Here is a 21419-nt window from a genome sequence, read left to right on the forward strand (position 1 = left end):
CAAACATTCGAAAAAAGTCAATTTATTTATTAGAGAGAAAGAAACGATATTCCCTCATGGGCAGTTATACGTTGCGTTGTCACGATGTCCAAACACAGAATCAAAATTCAACGCGATATTCAAGAAAAGTTAATTCCAATTATTGTTTTTACTGAAGTTTTACAGTAAAAGTGTAAGTTTAAAAAGTATTTGCGTTTTAATTTCAAAGCCAAACAGAACGAAAACGTATAACAAAACAAATACCTCAAACATAACATGAAACATACATTTATTACATTTTACTATATTTTACTATGGTTAATTACTCGCTGTAATGTAAAATAGTTAGTTCTATTATGCATATGTAACAATTCCCATGAAAATAACAATCTGTTGAAATTGTACATCCACTTCCCCATACGTGAGCGGCAGAGCCGTGAAGTGGCTAGCACGTAGCACCCGTCTGGGGGTTGTCGAGCGAAGTGAGCAGGGGGCAGAGCCCCCTACTGTTTTTATATTACTTACCCCATGCAGTTTGTGGTGATGGCTGAGAAAAATGTCAAATCTGATGCTTTCGTGGAGAACAGAGAAAGCAAAACCTCTGATAGTAGAGGAGCCGATGGGGACAAACGCTGGACGACAGCAAACAGTATCAAAAATGCCAACATGCTCACAATGCATGTGTTGCTTAACAACGGGACTCTTTAGAACATTCGAACAATCTGGACGAGAACAGGCCATTCATCCCAACGACACTCACCATTCCAGTCCACTTAATTCGACTTAAGTCGAGTTTTGATGGCCCCTAAAGTCCTACTGTCTACCATGCTACTTGGTCACTCATTCCGTGTGTCTGTGGTTCTCTGTGTATAGAAAAACTTTCAAATGTTTGTGTGAAATTTACCCTGAACAAGTTTCCACCTGTGTCCCCGTGTTCTTGATGAGCTCATTTTAAAGTCAACATCTTGATCCTCTGCACTGATTCCCCTTGTAACTCCAGTCAGGTCTCCTCTTCATCTCATTTAAAGGCTCAGCTCTTTGAATATTTCCTCATAACTCATCCTCCATAGCCCTAGAGTCAGCCTGGTCGCTCTTCTCTGGACTGTTTCTAGCCCCTCTTTGTAGTCTGAAGACCCAAAACTGCACACAGGACTCCAGATGAGGTCTCACCAGCACATTATAAAGCTTGAGCAGAACCTCTTGGAACTTGTACTCCACACATCAAGGCGCTATATAACCTGACGTTCTGTTAGCCTTCTTAATGGCTTCTGCACGCTGTCTGGCAGTTAATGGTGTCGCGTCCACTACAACTCCTAAATCCTTCTCATCAGGTGGACTTTCGACCAATGAATGAGGTGTTGAGGAGAGCAACCCCATAGGCAGGGGCTTCCTGTTTGTAGACTACTTCCATTTTCTGGAGATATTCGTTTAATAACATTTCAGCCAGAAATCCGTGCGTTTTGAACGTTGTCAGCTTGTGAGTGGTGGATTATGCCACACAAGTAACATGGGACTGTTTTCATGGATGCTTTTGATGCCATTTGCTGTTGTCGGCTTCCATTCTATCAAAGATTTTGCTGTGTCCGTCCTCCATGAAAGCATTTTCTCGGCCATTGCTGCAAACTACATGGGTTAAGTAATATATAAAAAAAATACCATCTTTGGGTGGAGTATCCATTTAATTTAACACCTTTCACAATGAGTGTTAATTAGCACTTTTTAATATTTTTATGTTCAAATATTCAAAAAAATCTGCAAAAATGGTTATGACTGAAATTCAATGTACTGTATGTTTAGGCTCCAGGATGGGAAATCCCTAGTTGAGTTCAAGAGGGCCACTGTGGCATGGGGGGGGGGGGTGTTGGGGTCCAGCCTAATTTTTTAATTAGAAGTTGATCTTTGCTGAAAATGGAGCTTGTTATGCTTCATATTTTGTCTTGCTACTGTTTTCACCCCCCCACGTCAGATGTTTCTCATGTTAAGCGATTTCATCCAAATCAATGCTCCTCAACTACGGGCTGCGGCCAGTGGATCACAAGTCACTCTCAAAAGCGCGAAACCCCACACTGCTCTAACAATCCCCCCGACTGCCTTGATTTGTCACGGAGCAGATCTGATGTTTCGTGAAGACACTTATATGGGAAAAAAAGTGGGTTGCGACACCCAAACAGTTGAGAAGCACCGATCCAAAGGACTTGTGGCTTTTCTCAGGTCTTCACTTTCTGTCCTCCATCCATCCATTATTCAACCCGCTGAATCCGAACACAGGGTCATGGGGGTCTGCTGGAGCCAATCCCAGCCAACACAGGGGCACAAGGCAGGAACTGATCCCGGGCAGGGTGCCAACCCACCGCAGGACACACGCAAACACACCCTAAGGCCAATTTAGAATTGCCAATCCACATAACCTGCATGTCTTCGGACTGTGGGAGGAAACCCACGCAGACATGGGGAGAACATGCAAACTCCATGCAGGGAGGACCCGGGAAGTGAACCCAGGTCCACAGGTCTCCCAACTGCAAGGCAGCAGCGCTACCCACTGTGCCACCGTGCCACCCTCTATCCTCCATTCCTTTCCAAATATTTTACTCAAACAGATAATTCGTAACAAACACAAAGAGGTGTAAATGGGCCCAAGTTGGGTGGTGAGCTTCCGACTCCTTTGTCATTTGCACTTCATCATTATATTGGTTAAAAGAGCTGTTCTTAAACTTTTGTTTTTCTCTTTTTTGGTGTCTTCAAGGCCCACAATTGCGCCAACCAGGGGATCCATTCCCACCTTGTAGAATCGCCTCCGATCGTCGTCCCGTGACAACCCGCAAGGCATTTCAAAAACCAGTCTTGACCCCTTTGCATTCGGTACGCCCGTGATTCAAGACTCAGCGCCACCCAAAGTCAGACATCACGCAGCCACAAATGGGTTGCGACCCGTAATTTAAAAAACACTGGGTTAAGAAAACAACAAGTCGTTAAAAACAGAGAACGAAAAAAAGCACCAACGGAGGGTCGTCCCCCATGTGCGCCTAGGGGTGACCCTCAAGGCCCTGTTGAGGTAAGCACCTCCACACTAGGGGAAGAGGGGGTGCTGTCGCTAACCACCTTCTCGTTTCCCCCGCAGCCCGACTAGGAAGACGCCTGAGCGAATCGCATCCCATTTCGCAAGCTCCGCCCCTTCCAGGAAAGGCGCTCTATAAGCCCCACCTACACCAGAAAGATTCCCTTTAAGAGCTGAGCTTCAGAGAGCTGAGCGAGTGACGCTGTCTGCCTCTCAGTGCCCTCTGTTTTTCTTGTTTTGCTTTATTTCATTGCAGTGGTTTTCAAACTGTGGGGCGGACCCCCCTAGGGGGGCATGAAGTAACAAAAAGGGGGGGGGCACAAAGATGTGAAAAAAAGAAAACAAGAATCAAAAATATGAAAAATACATCTATTGAAACCCAAACAAATAAACTTAAACTACATTCTGATACTAGAGAAATAAATATAGAGTTAGATAAATGTCGATAAAAGTTAAGTAGGTATAATAAAATATGTATCTATGATATATCATTAATTAAAAAAGAACAAATTGTAGGGGGGGCGCAATTAAAACTGTTATGAAAACTCGGGTTGCAAATACTTAAAGGCTGAGAAACGCTGATTTCATTGTATGTGGTGATTGTTAGTTGCTTTTATTAAATGGGCTCATCCTGTTTAAGAATTCCAAGCAAATGGGGCTGCTCCTTGTGCTCCCCAATCCTTGAACCTGCGCTCGTCTGTTTATTGATTAACAGTGTAGAGAAACTCAATAAGCGAGTTAAATAAAATAAAGCATAAAAATGTTAGTGCTGCAGCACCAATAATCAGCTTCTAATTAAAAAGAAATTGACCAGAAACAAAACCCTTGCAGCTCCTGCGGACCCCCCAGGACTGAAAGCCCCCAGTGTAGCAGGCAGTGATGAGCAAAATGATTCACACGGAATTAACTGTGCAGCGAAATAAGCTGTTTACCTTCACAAAAAGAAATAGGGAAACAAATGGTGTTATATAGTGAAATGTGTGCCATTAACGGCAAATCCATCCATCAAGCCGGGAAATGAGCCCAGTGATTTTTAACAATTTTTCTTCCATTTAAATGCTAAAGAGCAGGCAGAATTAAAGCAAGAATACGCAAAAGAGACACACTTACGTGATAAGGATGGACTGATTCTCACGATCTGTGAAAAGAAAGGGCAGTGGTTAGAAGTGAAATGAAACAGCCCAGACTTTCTTAAGACACCCCATAATATCTTTGCCTCCTACACCCCAATGCACATGGCCTGGCATGAATAACTCCGTGTTTGTGTTTTGATTGGCAAGTCAGGTGACCAGGCATTGCTTTCCTGCTTTCCTGAAGTGGAATGATGTGACTTGAGAATAGATGGATGGATGGATGGAGGGATGGATGGATGGATAGCTCCTTCCTGCAGCACCATCGCTCTACCCTATCAGACACTGCGTTAATCAGAAGGTTCTCTTTTAGTATCGTGACTTCTATACCTGGCGGCACGGTGGCGCAGTGGGTAGCGCTGCTGCCTCACAGTTAGGAGACCTGGGTTCACTTCCTTGGTCCTCCCTGCATGGAGTTTGCATGTTCTCCCCGTGTTTGCGTGGGTTTCTTCCAGGTGCTCCGGTTTCCCCCCACAGTCGAAGAACATGCAGGTTAGGTGCATTGGTGATCCTAAAGCCCTGCCCGGGGTTTGTTCCTGCCTTGCGCCCTGTGCTGGCTGGGATTGGCTCTACCGGACCCCCATGACCCTGTGTTAGGATATAGCGGGTTGGACGATGACTGACTGACTGACTGACTGACTGACTGACTTCTATACCAAAACGACTAACATGAGTGCCCACAGCAAAACCAGGCCCATCCTATTTGCTTGCATTGACTGAACTGTAAAGTTTTGCCCAAGATGAACAAATCCAAGAGAAATGGGGGACTGCAAAAAAAAGGAGTGAGAAATCGTACTCAGTTTGTCGGACTGCATGAACTGTCTGAACGGTGAGTCCATCCTGCTCACGGGCACTGCAGCCTATTGAAGGATCGGGGGACTCATCACAGGAGCTTCAGGACCCTCAGCTGAGAGGACGGGACATCTTTGTACTGCAGCTGCTCGTGAGGTTTGATTGGCGGTCGAGGATTCACAGAGTTTGCTATAAACTGCAGTAGCCTACCAACGCAAGGCTAACAGTGGGTCCTGTTTAAGCGTTTAGGGGGTCTCTGGAGTCAACAGGACGATTTAACATACTGTAAGTGCTAATTATGAGGTGAGAAATTCTTAATGTGTTCAAACTGCCGGCTGTGGAGTCCACTGTTGGAATGACACGAGCAGAGCTGCTAAATATAGGAGCTGCACTGTAGGCACCCGGAGAAGAAAAGAAGGATCTGAAAGATGGACGTCTGTATAGCAATGCAGTGAAATGAGCCCATAAAGGGTGTTAGAGCTCATTCACCACACTGTTGAGTCGCCCCCTTATTAAGTACACCGAGGAGAAGGGGGTGATTTAACTGTGGAGCCCTCCATCCATTCTGAACTCATTAAAGTGCAGGGACTGACCCTTGAAGGGGTCACAACCTCTCTGTGCACATAGTCACCCATGGTGACTATAAGAAAAAACTGAACTATGCTCTAATTGGAAAACCAAAAAGAGAGATGTCCATCCATCCATCCTCTTCTGCTTATCCGAGGTCGGGTCGCGCAGTTGAGCAGAGATGCCCAGACTTCCCTCTCCCTGGCCACTTCTTCTAGCTCTTCCGGGAGAATCCCGAGGCGTTCCCAGGCCAGCCGGGAGACATAGTCCCTCCAGCGTGTCCTGGGTCTTCCCCAGGGCCTCCTCCCGGTTAGACGTGCCCAGAATACCTCACCAGGGAGGCGTCCAGGAGGCATCCTGATCAGATGCCCGAGCCACCTCATCTGACTCAGCGGCTCTACTCTGAGCTCCTCAACCTATCTTTAAGGGAGAGCCCAGACACCCTGCGGAGGAAACTCATTTCAGTCGCTTGTATTCACAATCTCGTTCTTTCGGTCACTACCCATAGCTCATGACCATAGGTGAGGTAGGAACATAGATCGACTGGTAAATTGAGAGCTTTGTCTTACGGCTCAGCTCCTTTTTCACCACGACAGACCGATGCAGAGCCCTCATCACTTTGGATGCCGCACCGATCTGCTGTCGATCTCACGCTCCATTCTTCCCTCACTCGTGAACAAGACCCCGAGATACTTGAACTCCTCCACTTGGGGCAGGATCTCTCTCCCAACCCTGAGAGGGCACTCCACCCTTTTCCGGCTGAGGACCATGGTCTCGGATTTGGAGGTGCTGATTCCCATCCCAGCCGCTTCACACTCGGCTGCGAACCGATCCAGAGAGAGCTGAAGATCATGGCCTGATGAAGCAAACAGGACAACATCATCTGCAAAAAGCAGTGACCCAATCCTGAGTCCACCAAACCGGACCCCCTCAACACCCTGGCTGCACCTAGAAATTCTGTCCATAAAAGTTATGAACAGAATCGGTGACAAAGGGCAGCCCTGGCGGAGTCCAACTCTCACTGGAAACGGATTCGACTTACTGCCGGCAATGCGGACCAAGCTCTGACACCGGTTGTACAGGGACTGAACAGCCCTTATCAGGGGGCCGGTACCCCATACTCTCGGAGTACCCCCCACAGGATTCCCCGAGGGACACGGTCGAACGCCTTTTCCAAGTCCACAAAACACATGTACACTGGTTGGGCAAACTCCCATGCACCCTCCAGGACCCTGCTAAGGGTGTAGAGCTGGTCCACTGTTCCACGACCAGGACGAAAACCACACTCTTCCTCCTGAATCTGAGGTTCGACTATCCGACGGACCCTCCACTCCAGAACCCCCGAATAGACTTTTCCAGGGAGGCTGAGGAGTGTGATCTCTCTGTAGTTGGAACACACCCTCTGGTCCCCCTTCTTAAAGAGGGGGACCACCACCCCGGTCTGCCAATCCAGAGGCACTGTCCCTGATGTCCATGTGATGTTGCAGCGACATGTCAACCAAGACAGCCCTACAACATCCAGAGCCTTGAGGAACTCCGGGCGTATCTCATCCACTCCAAAGGAGTTTTTTGACCACCTCGGTGACCTCAGTCCCAGAGATGGGGGAGCCCACCTCCGAGTCCCAAGGCTCTGCTTCCTCATTGGAAGGCATGTTAGTGGGATTGAGGAGGTCTTGGAAGTACTCCCCCCACCGGCCCACAACGTCCCGAGTCGAGGTCAGCAGCACACCATGCCCACCATATACAGTGTTGACACTGCACTGCTTCCCCCTCCTGAGACGCCGGATGGTGGACCAGAATCTCCTCGAAGCCGTCCGAAAGTCGTTCTCCATGGCCTCCCCAAACTCCTCCCACGCCCGAGTTTTTGCCTCAGCAACCACCGAAGCCGCATTCCGCTTGGCCTGCCGGTACCTGTTAGCTGCCTCCAGAGTCCCACAGGACAAAAGGGACCGGTAGGACTCCTTCTTCAACTTGACAACTTCCCTCACCGCCAGTGTCCACCAACGGGTTCGGGGATTGCCGCCACGACAGGCACCGACCACCTTACGGCCACAGCTCCGGTCAGCCGCCTCAACAATAGAGGCACGGAACATGGCCCATTCGGACTCAATGTCCCCCACCTCCCTCGGGACGTGGTCGAAGTTCTGCCAGAGGTGGGAGTTGAAGCTACTTCTGACAGGGGGTTCTGCCAGACGTTCCCAGCAGACCCTCACAACACATTTGGGCCTACCAGGACTGACCGGCATCCTCCCCCACCATTGAAGCCCACTCACCACCAGGTGGTGATCAGTTGACAGCTCCGCCCCTCTCTTCACCCGAGTGTCCAAGACATGTGGCCGCAAGTCTTGTATTATAAACGGGGGATAAAGACGTCAGCCTAATCAGTAAATATGACTTTCACCTAAATCTTCAATGCTGTATAAGGCACAAGGGTCCCATGTAAAGGTCTCCCTTCGATTGAATCAGGGCCGTCTTAACGCATGGGCATGCTGGGCAGTGGCCCGGGGTCCCCATGCTAATCTATGCACGTTGTGACTTGCTGAGTGGTGGTGTAGGTAGGGGGTCGCAGTGCACTGCTTTGCCCAGGGGGGCCTATAATGCTGTTAATGACGCCTCTGAGCCCTTTGTCTAGCTGGTGGTCTGCTGCGGTTCATTTTTCAATAGTTAATGTTTCCGATTTTGTTCCACTCACAGATGTGGATCCAGTTGCACTTCCATGGATTGCTGTCTGGTGCGGATTTTGATAATTATACATTAGCTGTTATTAGCAGCTCGTTAACAGACACATCAGATCTTTCACTTTTGTGATTTTCACATTCATCAGCACTAAGTTTACAACGTTTTTGTCCTCGGAGCAGTGCAGGAGAGTTTCAAAGTGAAAGCATATTGTGTCTTTGTCAGCCATTGCTAATGGATTAGTCTGGAGGGCATTACGGTCGTGACATTCATCACATGCATTGGGCGCTTTAACTCTGACGGCCCCCTATTTATGTATTTATACGTAATGTGCACCTAATTATCTTCAAAAACTGTCTGTGCATTGAAGGTGGTCCTCAGACGTCATTCAGAGGTCCACAGTATTGACCATGACAGCTGATTAAAGGTCTCAAAGTGGTGCAGGAGTTCTTCACAGCGATGTCTTGAGTGACACTAATGTCCGTGTACAAAGCTCTCCATCACTGTGACCACCATTTCAGGTCACTACTTGGACCACCGGTTAATGTCTGCCAAATGAGATTTGTAATTGTAAAAACTGTCAGGCGTGTCCCTTGAGATACGATAGCTGGCACTGAATCCACCCCCCCCAAACACTGTTAACTCGTGGCCCACCGTGCCCTCGGGGGTCTTACCCGTCAGCATGAACTGATAGCTGTTGTCTGAGATGGAGAAGATGTGAGGAGGCGCCTCCTGCCGTTTCTTGCCCCGATATGCCGCCACTACCTCAGGGTTGTACACCGGAAGCCACTTGTAGGGGTTGATGGTGACGCAGAAAAGCCCTGAGTACGTCTGCAAGAGGGGAGGCAGAATAAATTCAGGGTTATTACGCCAATACGCTCCCCATTTCGGATGTGAGAAATGCTTCAATGACAGCAGGCCGTTTGCCATTGTCGGTCCTCCTCACTATTGCAGATCAGGATCAGAGGGACCCCAAAGTACCACAAAGTAACTTTTCCCTTCGTTCTCTTTGTGAAACATAAATCACCCCTATTTCCCCTTAACCAGCACGAAAGAATCGACAGGAAGATATATATATTTACGTAGATCATCCAGGCGGCGTAGCGATCCTTCAGATTGAACAAAACCGCGGGCTCGTGCAAATGGGTAAGCATGGCCATGTCTTCAATCTTGTCAAATTTGGGTGGGTTCATTGGGTGGACGTCAGCCGGCTTGACCGTTAGGGTCTGGAGAGACAAAAGGGAGCAGACACTGGTGACGTTTGCGGCCCGGAACATTCTAGAAAGGACACAGAATCACATCGGGCCTTCCAGCTCACGGACAGACTGTGATTGATGAATGATCAGTACCTTCCCATCTTCCGTGTCCACCGTCGTCTTCCCAGCTTCGGAGCTCTTAATTTTGGCTTTCACGTAGGCCTCCTTGAGTTCCGCCACAAAGCAAGCGGTTTTGGCGTCGAACGGCCTATTCTGGGCCTCGATTCTCTCCCGTTCGGGCTTGCGTAGGAATGGGGCGGCGACCCCATACACCTCCATCTCTATGTCAGACATCGTGAAAGGCTGGAAGATGAAGGGAGGGAGAGACAGATGTGTTAGAAAAACCGGAGTCAAGGCAGGCAGCGGAGGCGCCCAACTGCCACCATGCCAGGCCTCCGTTCGCAGAGCATCCTCTTCACGTGCGGCTTTCTAGTCCAAGAAGCCACTTGGAAATAAGCAAAAAGAGACGATCACTCACAACTCTCTTCAAGGAAAGATATGAGAGGGAGCCATGACACGAAGAAGAAGAACAGGAAGAAGAAGAAGAAAGAGTTAAGGAGAAGAACATTTAGATTTAAAAGATAAAGAAAGTAAAGAAGAAGAATGAGATGAAAAAGACACGGATGGAGGAGGTAAAGAACAAGATGAGGAAGAAGAAGAAGAAGAAGAAGAAGAAAGGAGAAAAATAAGATGAAGTGATGAAGACGGCAAATGCAAAGAATAAGACAAAGAAAAGAAAGAATGAGATGAAGAAGCAGACAAACAAGAAAATGATGAATGAAAAAATTAGATTTTAAGAAAGAAGAAGGGGATGAAGAAGAATGAGATGTAGAAGATGAACAGGAACGAAGAGACAAATGAGATGATAATGAAGAAGAAGGTGATGATGAAGCATAATATGAAGAAGAAGAATAAGGCAGGAGGAAAAAATGGGATGAAGAAGAAGAAGAAGAAAAACTAGATGGAAACGAAGATGATGAAGAAGAGGAAGAAGGAAGCGGCAAAAAAGAGTGAGATTATAAAGAAGATGAATAAAAAGGAGACAAATGAGATGATGAAGAGGAAGAAGGTGATGATGAAGAATAACATGAAGAAGAAGAATAAGGCAGAGGTGAAAATGGGATGAAGAAGAAGAAGGAAGCAATGAAGAGGAATGAGATTATGAAGAAGATGACAAAAGAGGAGACAAAGAGATGATAAAGAGGAAGAAGAAGAAAGAGGAGAAAGAAGATTAAGAAACAGAATAAAGAGGTGAAAAGTGAGAGGAAGACGGTGATGAAGAAGGCATATGAGCAAAATAAGCTGAAGAAAAAGAAGATGAGACAAAGAAGATGAAGATAAAGAAGAAAATCATGAAAGAAAAATAATGAGATAACAGGAAAGAAGAAGGAGATGAAGAGCGAGAGAGTGCAGGCAGGTGAAGGAGATAAAAAATAAGCATGAGGTGAAGATGAAGAAAAAGGAGAAAATGTTTAAAAGTTAAAGAAGAGGGAAGGAGAAGAATGACATGAAGAAAATGATGAAAGCAGCAAGGCGGGTGAAGAAGAAATCGTTATATCAATAACGACGGTCTGACTGGGGGACCCTCCATTCAGCTCGCTGGCAGCCCCCTTTGCTGTAAAGCTTTCCAGATGTTGTAAGTAATTCATGGGCTCACCTAAGAGATCCTCGGATGCAAGAAACCTGGAGAGCTGCTGACTGGAACCTGCAAAACAAAGTAAAGAGGTTTAAATATGAGACACTGACAGGCTGACTTCAGAATGAGAAGGACAAGAAAGATGAGCGTAAGAAAGAGTGAGAAGAGAAGAGAAAGAAAGAAAGAAAGAAAGAAAGAAAGAAAGAAAGAAAGAAAGAAAGAAAGAAAGAAAGAAAGAAAGAAAGAAAGAAAGAAGAGGATCAGTGAAGTGGAGGAGAAAGAAAGGACTAGTAAAATAAAGGAGAGGGGAAGAGAGAAAGTATGAGGAGAAAAGAAGAAAAAGAAGAAGAGGAAAACAATAAAGACGAGCACAGGAGAAACAAGAGAAGATGAGCAAATGAAAAAGTCAAGGTGAGCAGTAGGCTTGTATGAAAAGAGAAGAAGAAAAGAAGATATCTAAGGAGGACGAGCAGAGAGGAGCACCGGGGGTGATCAAATAAAACAAAGACAAGAGAGGAACAAGAAATGTGCAACCTGCAGTTTGAAAGAAATTAAGAGTGTAAAGATGGAAGAGATGCTAAGAAAAAGAATAAAAAAATAGCAATATACAAAGGGAAGAAAAAGACAAAACAAGCAAGGAGGATTAGAGAAGAGAGTAGCAGCGAGATGAGCAACAAGAGCAGAGTCACAAAGAATCGCAAAGCTTTGGAGCAACGGGGAGACAAAAGGGTCAGACAAGGTTACCTACACTGCGTGGTCCTCACAGACCCTCCCAAGCTCTGTTGTGCTTTTATAAGGCTCTTGAATAGAAAGCCTCTCCATATTTGGAGTGCAGGAAGTTCGGCAAGAAAAACAAAGCAGAAGCCAAGTGTGTGGATTTTCAAGTAAAATCTATCTATAGATCAGCAGGACTAAATCACCCAGTGAAGGGTCTTGGGCTGTTGTCAGAGACACTTCCTCATTCTTGACAGGTTAACCTGCCTTCTGCACCCATTCAGAGCAAAGCCTCATTGGCACAAGGCGAAGGGCATATTATGGGCAGCTTTAAGTATATCAGTGAGTTGGTGACAGGATAATAATAAATACTGAGCTGTAAAAAGGGAAATGTGCAAGATGAAGACGTGAGCAACATGCTACCACTGATAGATAGATAGATAGATAGATAGATAGATAGATAGATAGATAGATAGATAGATAGATAGATAGATAGATAGATAGATAGATAGATAGATAGATGTGAAAGGTACAATAGATAGATAGATAGATAGATAGATAGATAGATAGATAGATAGATAGATAGATAGATAGATAGATAGATAGATAGATAGATATGAAAGGCACTATATAATGATAGATAGATAGATAGATAGATAGATAGATAGATAGATAGATAGATAGATAGATAGATAGATAGATAGATAGATATGAAAGGCACTATATAATGATAGATAGATAGAAAGATAGATAGATAGATGTGAAAGGTACAATAGATAGATAGATAGATAGATAGATAGATAGATAGATAGATAGATAGATAGATATGAAAGGTGCTATATAATGATAGATAGATAGATAGATAGATAGATAGATAGATAGATAGATAGATAGATATGAAAGGCACTATATAATGATAGATAGATAGATAGATAGATAGATAGATAGATAGATAGATAGATAGATAGATAGATAGATAGATAGGCGTGAAAGGCACTATATAATGATAGATATGAAAGGCACTATAAAGGATTTCATTAATCGTATTTTTTCTTACATAGATGGAATGCTGCTGCCTCGCCTGCCACTGCTGTCTCGTAGTTTTGCTCAGTTCCTTGTCCACTCGGTGTCCAGGTGGGCTTCTTTCTTGGCACTCTGGTTTCCTTCTTCATCCCAAAGGACACATTTACGCTGTCTGTTAGATTTATATTGGTGCAGTGGCCATTGGCACAAGGCAGGAACAGTCTCTGTGCCAATTTAATATTTGTATGTGTTAGTATTATGAAAGCAGCATGGTGATGTCGTACTTGGTGTTGTTGCCTCATGGATCCAGTGTCTTGTTTTTTTTGGTGCTCGTCGGTGTGGCATTTCCTTGTTCTCCTGGTCTTTGTGTATTTTTTCCTCCAGCTGCTCGTTTCTCCTTCACATTTGCAAAGGCAGGAACGCCCGACGATTTGCCAGCTCTAACTTGGCCCCATCTTAGTGGTGGTACGGATGTTTGTTTGAAGGCCAGAGTCGCCGCCTGCCTGCCTTGACCCTGATGATGTTAGGGTAGACTTTGGTGATTTCCACAGCCCTGGAATGGCTTTTGATGGGATCATTCAGAGGTTAACTAAAACTAAAAATTCCCAAGGCACGTACAGTCTGATTAATAAAAGAAAAATCTACAAACAAAATGTTGAGGCAACCATCTGAACGACGGCAGGATTTGGAGGATATGAATGAGTGTAAGGGGGCACGTGTGGGATGGACTGTCATCTTACCCAGGGTTAGTGTTTATTACTAGGATGGGTGACCCTGAATGGATTATGTTAGGTTTTTGGATTCTTATGAATAAATAATAACACCAATTTTAGCATGGGGGCTCAAGATCTAGAGCTTATGCATGGGCTACAGCTGGCCACCATGTCTGTGTGGCTTTCCACTGAGACTTTCCCATCCAGTCTCCAGATAAAAGGATCCACTGAGAGTGAGTGAGTGAACCTGTGCTCTTGTTCATGCCAGGTGGTGGGCCTGAACCATCTCCTGTTGTCTGAAAGAGCCTCCACTTCCCTTTCACCACAAAAATGAGATCATACTGCAGACACTGTGCCATATAGACAGGCGTCCCGACTGAGATGGAGTGCAATGCCTGACCCGGCGAGGAGGCCACAAAGGATGGAGAAGCAGCTCAACCAGGATGGTTCCCCAGTCGGGGAGAAGCCATAATAGGAGGAATCTGGATATTGGAGGGCAGTGTTCCTCTGTGGTGGTCCCAGTTTGGACACCTGAGGGGTTGCATGAGACTTGTAGTTCAGAAGGGCAGCCCTGTTGGAGTCCTTATGATGCCACCAGGGGCACTGTTTCGTGACACAGAAGTGTTTCAGTCGTCCAACACTACGACACCTTCTGGGTCCTCCATAAAAGAAGTCGCTCCACCTAGGAAGGCAGTGGAGGAAGACGACTGCAACTGTGCTGCTGATTGTAACGTTGAAGACGAAGCCTGTAGAAAGTATTCTGCTAAATAAAATGTCTTTTGAACCTGCAATTGGGGTCTACATTGCTGTGACTGGAGTTTCTTGGGGTGCTGTTACACCCCCTAGTGGCCTCAACCCATACAATTCTAATAGATGGTAGTTAACAATACCTTGAATTAAAATGAACCTCATTACAACTCCTCAAGAAGTAAAGGTGCAAAATTTCATTGGCCAGACACTCGAACCCTCGGCAGAGCCACTAAGCAGCACTGACCCGTCTTGTTGCCTTTAAACCTCCTTAAGCTTGTTGGATCAAAGAGAGCGCAACAATTAAAGATATCTAGTCAACTGTTAAATATAGACGATGGTCTAAGCAACAGCTGACCCCACACTCCAGGATCTTCGCTATAAAATGCGAACATCTTCAAGCATCTGATAGCAAGGCCGCCGGACGCCCAGAGACAAAGTGCTTTGGGTAAAGAATCACCTTCAGCTCCTTAAGCGTTTCTGAAAATGTTAAAACCGTCCAGCATGTTGATCTTCTGGGGTCGGCTCAACATCTGATCTGAACGCTTCTGTCTGACTGCAGGCCAAGTGCACCAAAACTTCTCATGCTGGCGTGTGCAAGCCTGGAAAACGCTCATCGATTCCGTGAGCACCTCCAGTTTATCGGGATGGGCGGAGATGGGAGGCTGTGATTTCAATTAAAAAATACCCCTCAGGTATACAGAAAATACTCAGACCCCCTGAGTTTTTTCTCATTTTGTTATTCTGCAGCCTTGATCCGAAATCATTTCAATTTGTTTATTACCCCATCATCAGACAACACTCAATACCCCAGAATGCCAACGCGGACACGGGATTTTCAAAATCTCTGCAAAGATGAATTCAAGATAAAAGACTGACACAAGCATTCCGACCCTGGCATTTGGCTCAGGTGTATCCCATTCTATTGGCCATCATCTTCACCTTGTTTGGAGGCCAATTCAAGTGATTGCACATGATTAGTAATGGCGCACACACATACACATCTCTATAGGGGGTCCACCAGGTGAGCAAAAAAAAAACCCAAGCCTTGAGGATGAAGGAATGGCCTGCAGAGCTCAGAGACAGGAGTGAGCTGAGGGAAAAGTCAAGGGAAGGCCTACAACAACATGTCTGCGGCGCTGATGGTACCCAAGAGCACAGTGGCCTCCGTCATTCTTAAACGGAATACGTTTGGAAAGAAGCACAACTCTTTCTAGAGCTGACTGCTCGGCCAAAAAGAGGGGCCTTGATAAGAGAGGTCACCGGGAGCCCAATGGTCACTCTGGCTGAGCTCCAGACGGGAGAACAGGTGAAACATCCAGAAGGGCAACCAGCACTGCAACACTCCACCCGGTCCGGGTTCGGGTTCAGGACACATGAAAGTCCATCTGGAGTTTGCACAAAGACACCTAAAGGACTCTCAGACTGCGAGAATTAAGATTCCCTGGTCTGACGAAAACCAAGGCTGAACCGTGTGGCCCAAGTTCTAAAGATCACTGTTGTGGTGTGACATTTTGTATTATAAGTTGATGAATCCCAAGAGCCAGCTTCTGTAGCCGAGGATCGGACCGCCAAGGTCCCCACCTTCGGCCACCACCCAACTCACACTGCACCCGACCTCCTTGGCCCCTCCCATAGGTAGTGAGCCCATGGGAAGGGGGACCCACGTTGCCTCTTCGGGCTGTGCCCGGCCGAGCCCCATGGGTGCAAGCCCGGCCACAGGTGCCCACAATCGAGCCCCACCTCCAGGCCTGGCTTCACAGGGTGGACCCGGTGACCCGCGTCCGGGTGAGGGAAAACGGCATCCAAATTTTTTATTCATCAAAGGAGGTTGTGTTGAATTGCACTTTGTCTCATCCCTCACCTAGGACCAGTTTGCCTTGGGTGGCCCTACCAGGGGCATAAAGCTACGGACAACAGAGTTCCTAGGATCATTGGGACACGCAAACCCCTCCACCATGATACAGACCACCATCACCACGGACTTCTGTGCTTGTCACGGATTGTCCATAACAAACACCATGTTCAAGCATAGGGGTGTTCATATGTGCACTTGGCACCAGGACACCCTAGGCCTCAGTTCGATGATCGACTTTGTGGTCGTGTCGTCGGACTTGCGGCCACATGTCTTGGACACTCGGGTGAAGAGAGGGGCGGAGCTGTCAACTGATCACCACCTGGTGGTGAGTTGGCTTCGATGGTGGGGGAGGATGCCGGTCAGGCCTGGTAGGCCCAAACGTGTTGTGAGGGTCTGCTGGGAACGTCTGGCAGAGCCCCCCGTCAGAAGTAGCTTCAACTCCCATCTCTGGTAGATGCTGTCAAGCTGAAGAAGGAGTCCTACTGATCCCTTTTGTCCTGTGGGACTCTGGAGGCAGCTAATAGGTACCAGCAGGCCAAGCAGAATGCGGCTTTGGTGGTTGCTGAGGCAAAAACTCGGGCATGGTAGGAGTTTGGGGAGGCCATGGAGAACGACTTTCGGACGGCTTCGAGGAGATTCTGGTCCACCATCCGGCGTCTCAGGAGGGGAAAGCAGTGCAGTGTCAACACTGTGTATGGTGGGGTTGGTGCGCTGCTGACCTCGACTCAGGACATTGTGGGACGGTGGGGGGAGTACTTCGAAGACCTCTTCAATCCCACTAACATGCCTTCCAATGAGGAAGCAGAGCTTGGGGACTCGGAGGTAGGCTCCCACATCTCTGAGACTGAGGTCACCAAAGTGGTCAAAAAACTCCTTGGTGGCAGGGCCCCGGGGGTGGATGAGATACGCCCGGAGTTCCTCAAGGCTCTGGATGTTGTAGGGCTGTCTTGGTTGACACGTCTCTGCAACATCGCATGGACAGGCAGAAGCGATGAGGTAAAATCACTGTCGTAATCTTCTTTATTTAGTTATCTGGCTTTTACAACGCTATATACTGTATACCCTGCCATTCTTTCTTATATTCTGTAAGTGCCTTGAGCATGGGAAAGGCGCTATATAAATAAAATATTATTATTATTAAAAAAAAATAATTGAAATGATTTCAACACAAGGCTGCGACGTAACAAAATCTGCCAAAAGTGACGGGGTCTACAATCTTTCTGCCGACATTCACATGTTCAGTGATTCCCTCGCTGCTTCTCCCGTTTTCTCGGTGCTCAGGTAGCCTTGTTTTGCCCTCCTGCTCTGGGCTCTTATTCTTCCTGGTATTTTGACCCTCGCTCTTCCGCCATTGAGTAGGCCAACCCATTCTCTATCCAGGAACAATCAGGTCTTTTTATTCGGTCAGCAGCCCTGGTGTCTTCTCGCTCCAGCCCAGGTTTCCACAAAGTTAACAGATCCTGATTAATTAAGAGAGTAAGCACTGCCGGCTGTTGCCACATGTCACTGTCATAAGAACTGTTCGCACTTATTTTGCCATGACTTATAAATGGGTATCATTACAGATGGCTTGTTACAATCGACCCCTCGGGAGTGAACGGCAGACCATGCGGGTCATAATGTGCCATTTGCACTTTGTTGGAATCGCTTGTTATGTCAATGCCGTACTTTATTATAGTTGTAAGCATGTGGGCTTGTACTCAGTGAGAAGCGCATGATTGAAAGAATTGTAATTCCCAACAAGGAGCGTCAATATCGCACATATCTATACTTATGGCTACGTGGGCAGGCAGTGTGGCGTAGTGGCTAAGGCTTTGGACTTCAGACCCCTGAGGCTGTGGGTTCAAATCCCACTACTGACACCACAGTTGAACTTCCTGTGCTCCAGTAGGGAAACCAAAATAAACAGAACCAATTGTGTCATAAATGTTGAAAGTCGCCTTACATAAGTAAATGTTTAGAAGTAGACAAGTAAAGATCTCATGGCAAAGTCAAGGCTTACTGAGATAAGACCCTCTTCTAATGACTAACTTGCAAACTCCAAAGATTATGGTGGGGTTATCCTGAACCCTTGAGAATGGCATAACAGTCACCATAACTCTCATAAAAGTGCCACCTGGAACTTCTGGACAGTGTGACCCATCAGTCCTCGGTATTTTCATACAACAAGGGTGGTGACTGAGCACCCACTTCTTATATTTTACCAGTAAGACAGCATGCCAGCCTTAGATGATTGCTATTGAGTTCTACCAGGAAATGGTGGTGCCAATTGGCAACTGTAATATCTCCAGCAGGACCATAAATGAGTGACAGGATGTTGATGAAAGCACAACCATCACACCCCATCATACTAGAGGCCTTGGTCCACGAAAATATAAAAATCCTCGACACGCCACCATATGGCTGCAGTAATCATATTGGTTTTCATGTGTGTTGTAATAAATAAGGAAACGGCACAAAGAGTTGGGGAAATTGCCCCGTATAATGAAAATGGAATGAAATACGATCAAAAAACAAAGTATCTGACAGAATACAGTGCTGAAATGAGGACTTACACAAAATGGCAACAGGATGTGATTTGCAGGAAGTGACATCAATACAGAAAGGCGGAAGTGATGACATCAAGAGGGAGCCGGAAGTGACATCATCATGGCGGGAACGGAAGTGCTGTCATCCATGGGAGCCGGAAGTGATGTCATCATGCTGGAACTGGAAAGTGATGTCATCATTAGGCACCGGAAGTGACGTCATCACGGGGGGGCCCAGAAAGTGGGATTGGTATGGAGTGGCCATTTTGAGAAACCAGAAGTACTGACGGTAACTGCGCGGGATTCTTATTTTTCTTCTTTGGGTCTGTTAAGAGAGTGAGAGAGGCGTTAGTACCCAAAATCAACTCTTCGTCTCGTGGTAGATCACTCACCTTAGGGCTTGTTGGCTGCCTCCTAAGCGCACGTGTGTGACTGTGTACATTTGGGGGGTTTGGACCTTCACATCACGTTACTGTTATTTTTTTTTTTATTTAGATGTTGTTCTGAAAAGTTGATTTTGGTTAAAGGGTCTTGTTTTTGCTATTTACATGACGGAGATAGAAGATGTCACATGACCTTGTTCATGGCATTAATCATGTCACGGCATTGATGGCGCTATAAATATGTGACGGTTTAGGTATTGGATAAAGTGACACTTGGTTCTTCCATGTAGTTAAGTTCTTTTCAAGTAGGCCCCCCTGCTATGTTGATTTTTGGTTTCATGACACTCATCACGACTTTTTGATTTTTGTCTTCCCCCTTGGCTTGCGAGTTCTCGGTTTATTTGGACTTCATGATTTACGACTTTGTTTCTCGTTCCCTGCAACGTCTTCATTCCACACCCTCTCCCAGTCCTTTGTTATTCACGTTTATCCTCGGACAATTCATTTGTCCCATAAGATCACGTAAAGTCACATCTCACTTTCCACTCTCTGTCCCACCAATCAGACAGTTTCTCACTATCAGCTCAGTCTTTGATGTTCATGTAATGTAGATGTGGACTGAGCTCTTTGTCTATAAGGCAGCAGTTCTGTCTGTGTCACATTAAAGGTGCACAAAATGGACCACCTAGTGTAGGAGCCTTCACCCACCTGAAGTATTGCACCATAGATCTAAGGTAAAGATCTCTAGGATCATCTACAGGATCATCGACTCGGAAATGTTGATATCTAGCATTGTCGCCATTACCCTCAGACAACACCATCGCTGGTATCTGGTAAACATCATCCAGAAGTCCAGATTAAGGAAGGTCAGTGCTCTCTGGGTGGAGAATTGGATCACCATGATGATAACCACTGGAAGTCCAGCATCTCAGATAGACTAGAAGGTCCACTCACTGTTCAAATTGCATTTGTATTGTAATGACTCAGGGTATGGAAGAGATGATGGAATGGAAAAGGAGTAGATGACCCTCAAATGGATCGTTGGTGACTTCACGGCTGAACCCACTCTCTCCTCCTTCAGCCACTCTTTAAATGCTCTGCGGTTCCACACGTCCCTGGCTGGCTCTCCCCAAATCTGCACATACATGCTGCCAGCTCTGCCTCACACTGCTCACCTGGGGTCACACCATCTACCACACTTTCCCCACCTCCATGAATTGATCCAAGGCCAGGATCCAACTCCGACCAGTGAGACTCAGTCTTGTATAAACGACTCTCTAAGTGCTCGGTCTGTGCTCTCTGTTCCAATTTTTCAGGAGCAGCTCCTCCTGGTATCTTCACACCGCATCTTACACTCCTCGTCCACCAAGGAAACGTGTCCATCTCACATCTGGATGAAGGATGTTACAGTATCCTCCTGGGGAGACCCGGTGGCTCAGTGGTCAGGTCCTCATGACTTCCAGAACTGTTCCAAATGTATCGATGTTCAGGTTACTTACAGAGGACATCGGGCCTGCTTAGCCGTTCTATCTCTGTATCCTCCTTCTGGATATCAGTGGTCCTATGGGCCTCCTCAAGCATCAAGAAGCTTTGATTTTGTGTGATTTCTAGCTTTTCATCAATTCATTGGACTCCTTGTGTTCTTCAAATGTTGAGAGCTTTGAACTAATCGCTCGAGTTGTATGTATTCTGCTTTGCTGTGTCAGTCACCTAAATAATAATAAATACTGTAACTCTCGTCATTGCTTCTTATCATCAGGAGGATATTGGAGCAGAAATCTTCAAGGCCAGATGCTCTTCCGGACACCAAGTTCCTTGTAGTCACCTCTTAGACCTGTAAGGTGAACAGTGAACTTATTCAAACCCAAGGTTACGACGCTGATGGAGAATGCTGGAGACAAGTAAAGCAGTGAGCCCAACTGAAGTGGACACCTTGAAGAAGGTCCTGGGGTTGAACGGTTGCCACGTCCATGAGATGTGACTTTGTATGAAGGGTTGGGACCGGAAGATTGGGAACAATTTACAAAACAAATGGCGGTTTGCTCCCAGCATGCAGTGGTGTAGCGAGGTTTTTTTTTATGAGGATTCTGTGCTTCTAAGAATTCCCATCAGATATTTGTGATGATAATTTCGTTCATCCGTTCCTCGGTCTAATGTCTGATGTTGGGTTTGTAAATTATTTGGAACCGTCTCTGACCCCATCATGTTGATGACGGGTGCCACCGTTTTGAGTACCCGTTATTAAGACACTTTAGAGACAAGTTAAAAGGCCATCCACCGCGATTCTCCACCCAAGGTTGTGGATCAAACCCCCTTTTCAATTTTTGACCTTCTGCTATTAGGCCTTTGCTTTACAATTCTC

The 21419-nt window shown here is 46.4% G+C and overlaps 1 pseudogene; it reads right to left on the minus strand.

Annotated features, from left to right (window-relative positions):
• The window catches only part of LOC114664935 (myosin heavy chain, skeletal muscle, adult-like), a 39353-nt pseudogene extending 28188 nt beyond the window's left edge, over positions 1–11165 (minus strand).
• Positions 11166–21419: the final 10254 nt, after the last annotated feature.

This window comes from Erpetoichthys calabaricus, chromosome 14 (genome assembly GCF_900747795.2).
Source record: "Erpetoichthys calabaricus chromosome 14, fErpCal1.3, whole genome shotgun sequence".
In the NCBI taxonomy this organism is placed as follows: domain Eukaryota; kingdom Metazoa; phylum Chordata; class Cladistia; order Polypteriformes; family Polypteridae; genus Erpetoichthys; species Erpetoichthys calabaricus.